Genomic DNA, 13,854 nt, shown 5'->3' with positions numbered 1-13,854 from the left:
CTGCATCAGGGCTCCTGCCCCATGAATGATGTGACGGTGTAAGTGAAAATGCTTTCCCCCACCCCAGACCAGTGATGAACAGCATTGTGGCCTCATCTACCAACCTGAAAAAGAACCTTGCAAGTCTAGGCTCCTGAGGATAAGGACCTTTTTTGTTCAATATCCTTAGTCTCTCTAGTGCCCAGCACATAATGGGCACTGACTGGATGCTCACTGAATGACTGATCTTTGACCCAGTAATTCCCCTTAAAAGGATGTATGATCAACACCCACATGAACAGAGCTATGTGTATAGGAGGGTAGTAGATTTCAATCAGGAACAACCTCTAAATGTCCATTAATAATGATCATTGGATGGTAACTAAAAGATGATGGGTTCACTTTTACTATGGAGGGCCCACTGACTATGGAACCGAATGAGGGGACTCGTCTATACTGATCACAATGTTCTTCTTTAGGACATGCTGTTAATGGTGGACGTGCGGCAGGGAACAAATGGGAGATGGTTATAGTTGGACCTTGCCTGATTGGTTTGTGTGTGTGTGTGTGTGTGTGTGTGTGTGTGTGTGTGTGTGTCTATGATGGCTTTAGTCTGTTTGGTCAGTTTAAGTATATTTACTCTTCCAGTCCATACATTTGGGGTATAGAAGAAAGATCTCAAATAAACAATGTAACTTTACATCTGAAGGACTTAGGAAAAGGAAAATAAAGTCCCAAGTTAACTTAAGGAACGAAATAAATGAAATAAATGAGAAGTACACAGCATCAAGTCTTGACAGGAACCCTCAACAACCACCTCACCAGTCTGGAAATCACAGGTGTTGGCGAGGATGTGGAATAAGGGGAATCCGCCTAGACTGTTGCTGGGAATGGAAGCTGGTATAGCCACTCTGAAGAGTAGTATGGAGGTTCCTCAAAAAATTGAAAATATAGCTACTCTGTGACCCAGCAATTGCACTATTGGGTATTTACCCTAAAGATACAGATGTAGTGATATGAAGGAGTGTGTACCCCAATGTTTATAGCAGCAATGTCCACAAAATTCAAACAATGGAAGGAGCCTAGATGTCCATCGACAGATGAATGGATTAAGAAGAGGCAGTATATATATAACATGGAGTATTATGTAGCCATCAAAAAATAAAATCTTGCTATTTGCAATGAAATGGTTGGAACAAGAGGGTATTACGCTAAGTGAAATAAATCAATCAGAGAAAGACAATTATGATCTTGCTGATATGTGGCATTTGAGAAACAAAGCAGAGGATTATTATGGGGGAAGAGAGGAAAAAATGAAACAGGATAAAACCAGAGAGGGAGACAGGCCATATGAGACTCAATCTCAGGAAAGAAACTGAGCATTGCTGGAGGGGAGGGGGTGAGAGGGATGGGGTGGCTGGGTCATGGACATTGCGGGGGGGTATGTCCTAAGGTGAAGACTGTGAATTGTTAAGACTGATGAATCACAGACCTGTACCCCTGAGACAAGTAATTCATTATATGTTAATAAAATTAAAAATAAATTAATTGAAAAAAGGAAAATAATAAAAGGACAAATCAGAAAAAAAAAGAAAGAAAAGAAACCCTCAACAAAGTAGGTATAAATGGAAAATCGCTCAGCATCACAAAAGCCATATACAAAAGCCCCACAGCTAATATCATCCTCAATGGGGAAAAACTGAGAGCCTTTCCTCTAGTGTTAGGAATAAGACAGGAATGTCCATTCTCACCATTATTAATTAATGCATTACTAGAAGTCTTAGCCTTAGCAATGAGACAACAAAAAGAAATAAAAGGCATCCAAATTGGCAAGGAAGAAGTTGAACTTCCACCATTTGTAGATGACATGATATTCTGAAGAAAACCTGAGGGGTACCTGGGTGGCTTAGTTGGTTAAGCATCTGCCTTTGGCTCAGGTCATGATCCCAGGGTCCTGGGATTGAGCACCACATTGGGCTTCTTGCTCAGGAGGGAGCCTGTTTCTCCCTCTGCCTCTGCCTGCCAGTCCCTCTCCTTGTACTCTCTCTGTCAAATGAATAAATAAAATAAAAAAAAAAAATAAAACCTGAAAGACTCTAACAAAAAATTTCTAGAACTAATAAATGAATTCAGCAAATTTCAGGATATAAAGTTGAAAATAGAGCTACCCTACAACCCAGCAATTACACTACTAGGTCTTTACCCCAAAGACAGAAATGTAGTGATCTGAAGGGCACCTGTACCCCAGTTTATAGCAGCAGTGTCTACAACAGCGAAAGTATGGAAAAAGCTCAGATATCCATAGACAGATGAATGGGTAAGGAAGAGTGGTATATATGTACAATGGAATCAAAAAATGAAATCTTGTATTTGCAACAACATGGATGGAACTAGAGGGTATTATGCTAAGCAAAATAAGTCAATCAGAGAAAGACAATTATCATATGGTCTCACTCATTATGTGGAATTTAAGAAACAAAACTGAGGATCATAGGGAAAGAGGGGAACAATAAAATGACAAAAATCAAACGAGACAAACCATAAGAGACTCTTAATTGTAGGAAATAAGTGAGGGTTGCTGGAGGGGAAAAGGGTGAGGAGAATGGGTAACTGGGTGATGAACGTTAAGGAGGGCACGTGATGTGATGAGTCCTGGGTATTATATGAGACTGATGGATCACTGAACTCTACCTCTGAAACTAATACAATATATGTTAATTAATTAAACCTTAAAAAAAAAGAAAAAAAAGAAATATGTTGCATTTCTATATACTAATAATGAAGTAGCAGAAATCAAGGAATCAACCCATTTACAATTGTACCAAAGGAAAAAAAAAGATATCTAGGAATAAACCTAACCAAAGAGGTAAAATATATGTACTCTGAAAACTACAGAGCACTTATAAATGAAATTGAAGGGGACACAAAGAAATGGAAAAAATTCCATGTGCATGGATTCGAAGAACACACATTGTTAAAATGTACTACCAAAAGCAATCTCCACAATTAATGCAATCCCTGTCAAAATCCCACCAGCATTTTTCAGAGAGCTAGTACAAATAATCCTAGAATTTGTATGGAACCACAAAAGACCCTGAAGAGCCAAAGTAATCCTGAAAAAGAGCAAAGCTGGAGGCATCATGATTCTGGACTTCAAGCTATACTTCAAAGCTGTAGTTATCAAGACAGTATAGTAGTGGCACAGAAACAGACCCATAGATCAATGGAACAGAATAGAAAACCCAGAAATGGATCCACAGCTATATGGTCAACGAATCTTCAACAAAGCAGGAAAGAATATCCAATAGAAAAAAGACAGTCTCTTCAACAAATGGTGTTGGGAAAACACCACAATAACACAAAAATAAACTCAAAATGTATGAAAGAACTAAATGTGAGACAGGAATCCATCAAAATCCTCAAGGAGAACACACGCAGCAACCTCTCTGGCCTCGGCTGTAGCAACTTCTTACTAGATGCCTCTCTGGAGGCAAAGGAAACAAAAGCAAAAATGAACTATTGGGCATTCAACAAGATAAAAATCTTCTGCACAGCAAAGGAAACAATGAACAAAGTGAAAAGCCAGCCTACAGAAGGAAGCTGATTCTTGCAGAAGGGAGAAGATTCTTGCAAATGACCTATGTGAGAAAGGATTAGTGTTCAGAATTTATAAAGGACTTATGAAACTCAACACCCCAAAGATAAATAATCCAGTTAAGAAATGGGTAGAAGACATGATTAGACATTTCTTTTTCCAACCAAGATATCCAGATGGTTAACAGACACGTGAAAGGATGCTTAACATCATTCATCACTAGGGAAATACAAATCAAAACCACAATGAGATACCACCTCACACCTTTCAGAATGGGTGAAATTAACAACACAAGAAACAACAGGTGTTGGTGAGGATGTGGAGAAAGGGGAGTCCTTTTGCACTGTTGGTGGGAATGCAAACTGGTATAGCCACTCTGGAGAACAGTATGGAGGTTCCACAAAAATTTAAAAAGTTGGGATGCAGCAATTGCACTACTAGGTATTTACTGAAAGGATACAAAAATATAGATTTGAAGAGGTACTTGCACTCCGATGTTTATATCAGCATTATCAATAGCCAAACTATGGAAAGAGCCAAAATGTCCATCAGGAGATATATGGATAAAGATGATGTGGTATATATAATTATAATGGAATATGACTCAACCATCAGAATGAATGAAATCTTGCCATTTGCAACAATGTGGATGGAGCTAGAGCATTTGATGTTAAGCGAGATAAGTCATTTGGAAAAAGACAAATACTGTATGATTTCACTCATATGTGGAATTTAAGAAACAAAACAGATGAACATATGGGAAGGGTGAAAAAAAGAGGGAAACCATAAAAGACTCTTTACTACTGAGAACAAATAGGGTTGACAGAAGGAAGTGGGTGGGGGATAGGCCAAATGGGTGACAGGTGTTAAGGAGCATAGTTGTTAGGATGAGCACTGAGTATTATATGTAATTGATGGATCACTAAACTCTACTCCTAAAACCAATATTATACTAAGTGCTAACTAAGATTTAAATAAAAATTTGAAAAAAAAAGCATACTATATCAACCTTTCACAGCAAAAATTAAAAAAAAATTAACCAAAGTGGCAAAAGACTACATTGCAAATCATATCACTGATTAAGGAAATTATAAAGACTAATGTGTTGACCTTGAATAAGATACTTTCTTTTATTCTGTTATTTCTTTAATAAAATGGAAATAACAGAATAGATAGTTTTCTTTTTTTTTTTTTTTAATGAAAAGGGGCTATTCTGATTACAGCTGACCTGAGAACATGGGTTTGAACTATGTGGGTTCACTTATATAGCAGATTTTTAAAAAACATTTATTTATTTGAGAGAGAGAGAGACCATGAGCAGGGGGCAGAGAGCAGAGGGAGAATCAGACTCCCTGCAGAGCAGGGAGCCCAATGCAGGGCGCAATCCCAGGAAACCTGGGATCATGACCTGAGCCGAATGAAGGAAGATGCTTAAGCAACCGAGCCACCCAGGCACCCCGGTTTTTTTTATAATACAGTAATGTGAATATATTTTCTCTTCTCTATGATTTCCTTAATAACATTTTCCCTCTAGATTACTTTATTCTAAGAATACAGTATATAATACATAAGAATAAAAAATACGTGTTGACTGTTTTACTGGTTAGGATTCCAGCCAGAAGTAGTCTAATAATAGCTTAATTTTTTAAAATTTCTTTTCAGCGTAACAGTATTCATTAAATAGCTTAATTTTTGAAATAAAAAACAATCTAGATTATGCTGTGTGAAATAAGTCAAGCAGAGAGAATCAATTATCATATGGTTTCACTTATTTGTGGAGCATAACAAATAGCATGGAGGACAAGGGGAGATGGAGAGGAGAAGGGAGTCGAGGGAAATTGGAAGGGGAGGTGAACCATGAGAGACTATGGACTCTGAAAAACAATCTGAGGGTTTTGAAGGGGCGGGGGTGGGAGGTTGGGGGAACCGGGTGGTGGGTATTAGAGAGGGCACGGATTGCATGGAGCACTGGGTGTGGTGCAAAAACAATGAATACTGTTACGCTGAAAATAAATTAAAAAAAAAAGAAAAAAAAAGTCTAGAGAAAATTTGCAGAATTAAGTCATATTTAGCAAGGTTGCTGGAAAGAATATCAATATACATATATATTTGTGTTTACTAGTTCAACAGAATATAAAATTTCAAAAAGTAATATTAATTTTAATAGAATCAAGTATTTATAAGTTTAATACAAGATTTACACAAGTTTTGATGACAGTTTAAAACTTTATTAAGATAATTTAATTGCCATATATCTAACAAAGAACAGTTTGTAGGGTTTCAGCTTGTCTTTGCTTAAACCTTTGGTTGCCCTTCACCTGTAAGACAAAGTAACAGTTGGGAACATTACTTAGTAGAATTTTACTCATATGACATTAATCTTATGCAAAAGACATGACAGTTTTTGTTTTATAAGGGAGACTTCCAAACGTATTTTACTGATGTATTTTAAACTCACCACTCTTTCTATTGGTATAAGGAAACAAAAAGGTTGCTCATGTTCAGAACATATTAGATGAAATGAATCTATTAAAAGGTAGTTATAGGGACGCCTGGGTGGCTCAGTTGGTTAAGCAGCTGCCTTCGGCTCAGGTCATGATCCCAGCGTCCTGGGATCGAGTCCCACATCGGGCTCCTTGCTCATCAGGGAGCCTGCTTCTCCCTCTGCCTCTGCCTGCCATTCTGTCTGCCTGTGCTTGCTCTCTCTCCCTCTCTCTCTCTCTGACAAATAAATAAATAAAATCTTTAAAAAAAAAAAAATAAAATAAAATAAAAGGTAGTTATAAATGAAGGCGAAAATTGTGTGTACTTTTACTTACAAATCCAAATAACACACAAATCAACCTTGAAATAAAAGAAATTATAAATCAGTATTATTTAAATAGAACAACTTGAAAAATATTCTGAATATAAGATATTAACACAGTAATGTCACATTTGTTACTGCTTGAGTAAATAGAAATTCCAGTACTACAATTGTTTTTTCTTTATTATGCAGAAGTGCAAAAATGTTTCTTTGGTTTACTTTAGTGCTAATGTGAATGGTTAATATAGACCACATTTTCTCTATGCATTTGTCTGTTGAAGGGCATCTCAGCTCTTTCCACAGTTGTGGACACTGGCTATTGTGGACACTGCTGCTATGAACATTTATATACAATAGAATATCACTCAGCCATCAGAAAGGACGAATACCCATGTTTTGCATCAACAATGGATGGGACTGGAGGAGATTTTGCTGAGTGAAGTAAGTCAAGCAGAGAAAGTCAATTATCATGTGGTTTCACTTACTTGTGGAACATAAGAAATAACACGGAGGACAACAGGAGAAGCAAAGGAAAAGTGAATTGAGGCAAATTGGAGGGGGAGATGAACCATGAAAGACTGCGGACTCTGAGAAACAATATGAGGGTGTTAGAGGGGAGGGGGGTAGGGGGATGGGTGAGCCTGGTGGTGGGTATTAAGGAGGGCATGTATTGCATGGAGCACTGGGTGTTGTACATAAACAATGGATCTTGGAACACTGCATCAAAAACTAATGATGCATTTTATGGTGACTAACAACACAATAAAAAAAAGAAAAAAATAATATGAGTGGTTAAATAGGATAACCATTTGTCCCCATTTCCACCTATAGTCCTAGTGTGATTATGAATGTCTTTTCTCACACTTGACAGTGCAGTTTGTATAATAAATTTTATAATCACACTAGTTTTCGGTCATTACCTTCATTTCTGATATGAAAATGTGACGCTCATATATACTGCGTCTTAGAACATGGTAAAAAAAAAAGAAAGGAAGAAATGAACGGAGACAGGGAGGGAGAAGAAAAGGAGAGTGAGGGGGATAAAAAGATACCTATAAAAGTCAGACATTTTTTTCTTTTAGTCCTTTTTCAAACCTTTATTAAGGAATAATTCACAAATATGATTGTATATATTTTAAGTGTACAACATGATGATTTGTTCCACATTTACATTATAGTGTGACTAACAGATAAACGTAAGTAGTTAACACATCTATCACTTTATTAGGTTTTTTTTTAAAGATTTTATTTATTTATTTGACAGAGATCACAAGTAGGCAGAGAGGCAGGCAGAGAGAGAGGAAGGGAAGCATGCTCCCTGCTGAGCTGAGAGCCCAATGCGGGGCTCGATCCCAGGACCCTGGAATCATGACCTGAGCCGAAGGCAGAGGCTTTAACCCACTGAGCCACCCAGGTGCCCCTAGTTAATTTTTTTTTTTTTGTGGTAAGAATGCTTAAGATGTATTCTGATCACCTTTCAAGTACACAATAAAAGTAAGTGATTTTGAGGGACAACTCAGACTTTTCCTATGGTCTTTGTGATGTTTACATAATTAGGTGCTACTGGGAATTATTAAATATGTTTTCCTAGTATATCAACCATTTCATCCATATTTGAAAACATTAGAGTTAAAAAATGTGTTCACTTTCAATTACATAAAATACTCAATGTCAATGTCTTGTTCATTTTCAATATTATGCACACTTCGGGTATATGTTTGGGCTTTTTCCATTTTCCTCAAGATTATGTACACTAGTGGATACTCTTCATAAGTATTTTTAAAAAGAGCAATCTTTTCAATTTATTAGTTGTATTTTCTATTTACTAATGATTCACACCTTTTATCAAGTACCTCTTTCTTTTTCCATTAGGATTGTTCTGTTGCTCTTTCTTCCCTTACCTTTTACATTGGATGGTTATGCAATGTATTGTCTATTTAAAAACATGCATTTAGAGAGATGGATTTTTAAACCTTGGAGTGAGGTTCTGACTACCCGAGGCCGCTGCTGTGCAGAGACCGTGGGTGAAGCCACCGTCACCATGTCTGACCAGGAAGCAAAACCTACAACTGAGGACTTGGGGCATAAGAAGGAAGGAGAATACATTAAACTCAAAGTCACTGGACAGGATAGCAGTGAGATTCACTTCAAAGTGAAAATGACAACACATCTCAAGAAACTCAAAGAATCATACTGTCAAAGACAGGGAGTGCCAATGAATATAATATGATAATCACACTCTAAAAGAACTGGGAATGGAGGAAGAAGATGTGATTGAAGTTTATCAGGAACAAACAGGGAGTCATTCAATGATTGAGATATTCCTTTTATTTTTTTTCTTTACCTTCAATCCTTTTTTATTTTTAAAAATAGTTATTTTGTAATGTGGTGTTCAAAACGGAATTGAAAACTGGCACCCCATCTCTTTAAAACATCTGCCTATTATTCATTTCAATTGTTTTCATTGTGCTGATTTCTGGTGATCAAATCTCAGCCCCCTTCATATTGCCCTTTCCTTTTTAAAAATTACATGTGCGCACAGAGAGGCCACCTTTTCCAGGACTATGCATTTTCAGGCTTGTGATAAATAAGATCGACCAATGTGAATGTTCATGATGACTTTCCAATTGGCCCTGAAGTTCTAGCATGTGATTGCTTCACTCCTGGACTATGACTTTCAGTGGGAGATGGAAGTTTCTCAGAGAACTGAACTGTGGAAAAACGAGCTTTCCTTAACTTGAAGCTACTTTTAAAATTTGAGGGTCTGGACCAAAAGAAGAGAAATATCAGGCTGGAGTCAAGATGACAGAGATGGTGAGAGTAATGACTAACTCCAAAGATGGCTTCACTGAAGAGAAAGCATTCTAAGATAAAAGAAAAGTCTTGTCAGAAGTTCCCAGAAAAGTTCTAATTTTCATTAGCAGTTAACAAAGTTACTCATGCAGAAGTGTATTCAGCAGAACGCTACTCTTTTGGATTTTATTTGTACTTTTTGGCCTGGGATATGGGTTTTAAATGGACATTGTACCAGCTTCTCTAAAAGAAACAAAATATTTGTAAAAACCATAAACACACACACACACACACACACACACACGCATTTAAAGGCTGTGATCTGGCAGGATACAAAATCAATGTACAGAAATCAGTTGCTTTCTTATATACTAACAATGAAAATACAGAAAGGGAAATTAGAGAATTGATTCCATTTACTATAGCACCAAGAACTATGAGATACCTGGGAATAAACCTAACCAAAGAGGTAAAAGATCTGTACTTGAGGAACAACAGAATACTCATGAAAGAAATTGAAGAAAACACAAAAAGATGGAAGAGCATTCAATGCTCATGGATTGGAAGAATAAACATTGCTAAAATGTCTATACTGCCTAGAGCCATCTATACTTTTGATGCCATCCCGATCAAAATTCCACTGGCATTTTTCAAAGAGCTGGAACGAACAATCCTAAAATTTGTATGGAACCAGAAGACACCCTGAATTGTTAAGGAAATGTTGAAAAAGAAAAACAAAACTGGGGGCATCATGTTGCCTGATTTCAAGCTTTACTACAAAGCTGTAATCACCAAGACAGCATGGTACTGGCACAAAAACAGACACATAGACCAGTGGAACAGAGTAGAGAGCCCAGATATGGACCCTCAACTCTATGGTCAACTAATCTTCGACAAAGCAGGAAAAAATATACAGTGGAAAAAAGACAGTCTCTTCAATAAATGGTGCTGGGAAACTGGACAGTTTTGTGTGGAAGAATGAAACTTGAACATTCTCTTACACCATATACAAAGATAAACTCGAAATGGATAAAAGACCTCAATGTGAGGCAGGAATCTACCAAAATCCTAGAGAACATAGGCAGTAACCTCTTCAACATTGGCCACAGCAACTTCTTTCAAGATATTTTTCCAAAGGCAAAGGAAACAAAAGAGGAAATGAACTTTGGGACTTCAAGGTCAAAACCTTCTTCACAGCAAAGGAAACAGTCAACAAAACAAAGAGGCAACCCACAGAATGGGAGAAGATATTCACAAATGACACTACAAAGGGCTGATATCCAAGATCTATAAAGAACTCCTTAAACTCAACACTCAAAAAACAGATAATCATGTCAAAAAATGGGCAGAAGACATGAATAGACACTTCTCTGAAGAAGACATGCAAATGGCTCACAGATATATGAAAAAAATGTTCATCATCATTAGCCATCAGGGAGATTCAAATCAAAACCACATTGAGATACCACTTTACACCAGTTAGAATGGCCAAAATTAACAAGACAGGAAACAACGTTTACTGGAAAGAATGTGGAGAAAGGGGAACCCTCTTACACTGTTTTTGGGAATGCAAGTTGGTGCAGCCACTTTGGAAAACAGCGTGGAGATTCCTTAAGAAATTAAAAATAGAGCTACCCTATGACCCTGCAATTGTACTACTGGGTATTTACCCCAAGGATACAATGTAGTGAAAAGAAGGGCCATCTGTACCCCAATGTTCATAACAGCAATGGCCACAGTCGCCAAACTGTGGAAAGAACCAAGATGCCCTTCAACGGACGAATGGATAAAGAGATATGGTCCATATATACCATGGAGTATTATGCCTCCATCAGAAAGGATGAATACCCAACTTTTCTATCAACGTGGATGGGACTGGAGGAGATTATGCTGAGTGAAATAAGTCAAGCAGAGAGAGTCAATTATCATATGGTTTCACTTACTTGTGGAACATAAGGAATAACATGGAAGACATTGGGAGATGGAGAGGAGAAGTGAGTGGGGGGAAATCGGAGGGGGAGACAAACTATGAGAGACAGTGGACTCTGAGAAACAAACTGAGGGTTTTGGAAGGGGGGGTGGGGTGATATTGGTGGTGGATATTATGGAGGGCACATATTACATTGAGCACTGGGTGTGGTGGATAAAGAATGAATTTTGGAACACTGAAAATAAAATAAAATAAAATAAAATAAAATAAAATAAAATAAAGGCTGTGATCCTTCTATGAGTACATTCCAACCATGTAAAACTGGCTCCTGGAAGCACTCTGAAAAATATCCCTTAATACAAATAGTCTAAAGAAATGTTTCAGCAATTCGGAGCAAACAAGTTTAAGTATACTAATACAAGGTAATTTATTCCCTAAACATCAAGTGCTTCCTTTAAACTCAGAAGCTCTTATAATTAACAGTCAGCAATTTGGAAGATACATGTAAAACATACTTAAGCTGGTTGGTTGGGAATTATTAGGATACTGGTCTTTGGACTTCAAATCTTATCAATTTATGTCTGAAGGCCAAAATTTATATGTCATGTTTGTTTGAGATGGTTAGAGGTGATTATATCATAGCATCCACAGCTCAGGAAGGCTGACAGTGGGGACAAGGAGTGTGCTTAGCATAGGTATCTTACAGCTGCCTTGGGAATTAGTGACTACGTCATCTACTTATCAGACACAGAAACTAGAAACTTGACTCTCTCTCCCCATTTTATTATTCAGTCATTTGATCCTTCTTTGGAGACAGGAATGAAATGCAATAGTTTTTTTGAATAGACAGAATAATCCAGAATTTGACAGAATCTAAGAATGGGTATCTAGGTCTCTACAAACAAAAACATCAAGCAGAGTATCTATTCATTATCTTAATAGCAATGAAATCTCATTTCAGATAATAAAATCTGACTCAAGATGTTATTTGTAACAAATAAGTCATGTAAAATGGAGTATTTTGTTATTCTTTGAACAGAACCACAAAATGCAACAATCAGCATTAAAAAGATTATAGTATATCTGATTTGAATTCACTAATTACTGTAAGATTGAAGGTGGAATTTAGAATTAAGGGTTTCTCCAAGAAGCACACAATTTATGTTAGACCTGCTACTTTATATAAGCTGATATTTATTCCAAATACATTTTGTATTTGTTAAAAAGCAGAAATTATTTAAAAAAACTCTGAAAATTATTAGCTGTTAAAGGATACTCAAAAATAAGAAAATATTTTCATGTTTTAATGAAAACAATGAAATGTTCTCATTTCATTTCATTTCATTTCATTTAACTTAAAAAAAGATTTTATTTATTTTTAAAGAGAGAGTGCAAGCACCCGTTGGGGTAGTGGGGTGGGCAGAGGGACACAGAATTCCAAGCAGACTGCACATTGAGCACAGAGCCTGACACAGGGCTCCATCTCATGACTGTGAGATTATAAACTGAGCCAAAATCAAGAGCTGGATGCTTAACCGACTGAGCTACTCAGGCGCCCCTGTCTTCATCAACATGGCTTTGATCCAATTTGTTTCTATATCTGGTTGTCTGTAAGTCAGGTAGTCAGGCATTTAGGGTCTAAACTACCTGTCAAAGTATCTTTATATGTGAATTCTCTTCTTAAAGTAACAGTAATATTACATTTATATTATCAAAGATATAATAGTCAAGAAAACAGAAGAACATACTTTATATTCTTAATGGATCACATACCTGCTTCTGGAATTTCAATGGGCTCTAGATTTGGTAAACTCCCCTCACCCCTTCACATCAGGACCATCTTTGCTTTTATCCCCAGTCTTTGACTGAACCAGTTCCTGGAGATCAGCTTTCATTTTAGGCCCTTAGAAAAGAAAGGTTATCAATTTAAGCAGTAAACATAAACTATAAATAAAGAAGTGATAATATTCATTCTTTCAGTTATATGAAATACAAGCGTGTAGGCTAGTGTGGAAAAAAAGTGAGGGAAAGATGGACTTCATATCCTTGCCTTTCTGTATCATGATACTTTATTTCAAATGACAGTCTAAGGATAAACCCCACTAAATTTACATTTCCTTCATATTACCATAGTATATGAAGACTAGGGAGCATCAGCTATCTAAGAAATCTGAAGTCTATACTATAGATAGGATCTTAATTAAAATATAATATCCTAGGACACCTGAGTGGCTCAGTTGGTTAAGCCTCTGACTTCCACTCAGGTCATGAACCCAGGGTGCTGGGACTGAGCCACATTTTGGTTTCCTTGCTCAGCAGGGAGACTACTTCTCCTCCTGCTTGGGCACTCTCCCTTAATTTCTTTCTTTCTTTCTTTCTTTCTTTCTTTTTTTTTTTAAAGATTTTATTTATTTATTTGACAGAGATACAGGGAACACAACAGGGATAGTGGGAGAGGGAGAAACAGGATCCCCACCGAGCAGGGAGTCCTATGCGGGGCTCAATCCCAGGACCCTGGGATCACGACCTGAACCGAAGGCAGACGCCAAACAGCTGAGCCAGCTAGGTGCCTCTCCCTCACTCTCTTATATCTGAAAAAATCGTAAAAAATATAATTTACTGAACAATTAGCTGATGGCATTTGTGGGCCTATGATAAATCCTATCCTACTGAGATCCATCCCCTATTCGGGCAACCTGAAAGTTTTTTTTGACAAAATTAAGTAGTTAGATTTCAGTGCAAAGTCCCTTT

At 37.1% G+C, this 13,854-nt stretch overlaps 1 pseudogene; it reads left to right on the top strand.

Moving 5' to 3' along the window:
• The first annotated feature begins 8,421 nt into the window (after nucleotides 1-8,421).
• Nucleotides 8,422-8,698, top strand: LOC111139806 (annotated as a pseudogene).
• The last annotated feature ends 5,156 nt before the right edge of the window (nucleotides 8,699-13,854 follow it).

This window comes from Enhydra lutris, unplaced genomic scaffold (genome assembly GCF_002288905.1).
Source record: "Enhydra lutris kenyoni isolate GAN:26980312 unplaced genomic scaffold, ASM228890v2 scaffoldscaffold119, whole genome shotgun sequence".
Classification (NCBI taxonomy): Eukaryota; Metazoa; Chordata; class Mammalia; order Carnivora; family Mustelidae; genus Enhydra; species Enhydra lutris.
The sequence above is the reverse complement of the archived record's forward strand: the minus strand, read 5'-3'. Positions and strand labels throughout refer to the sequence as shown.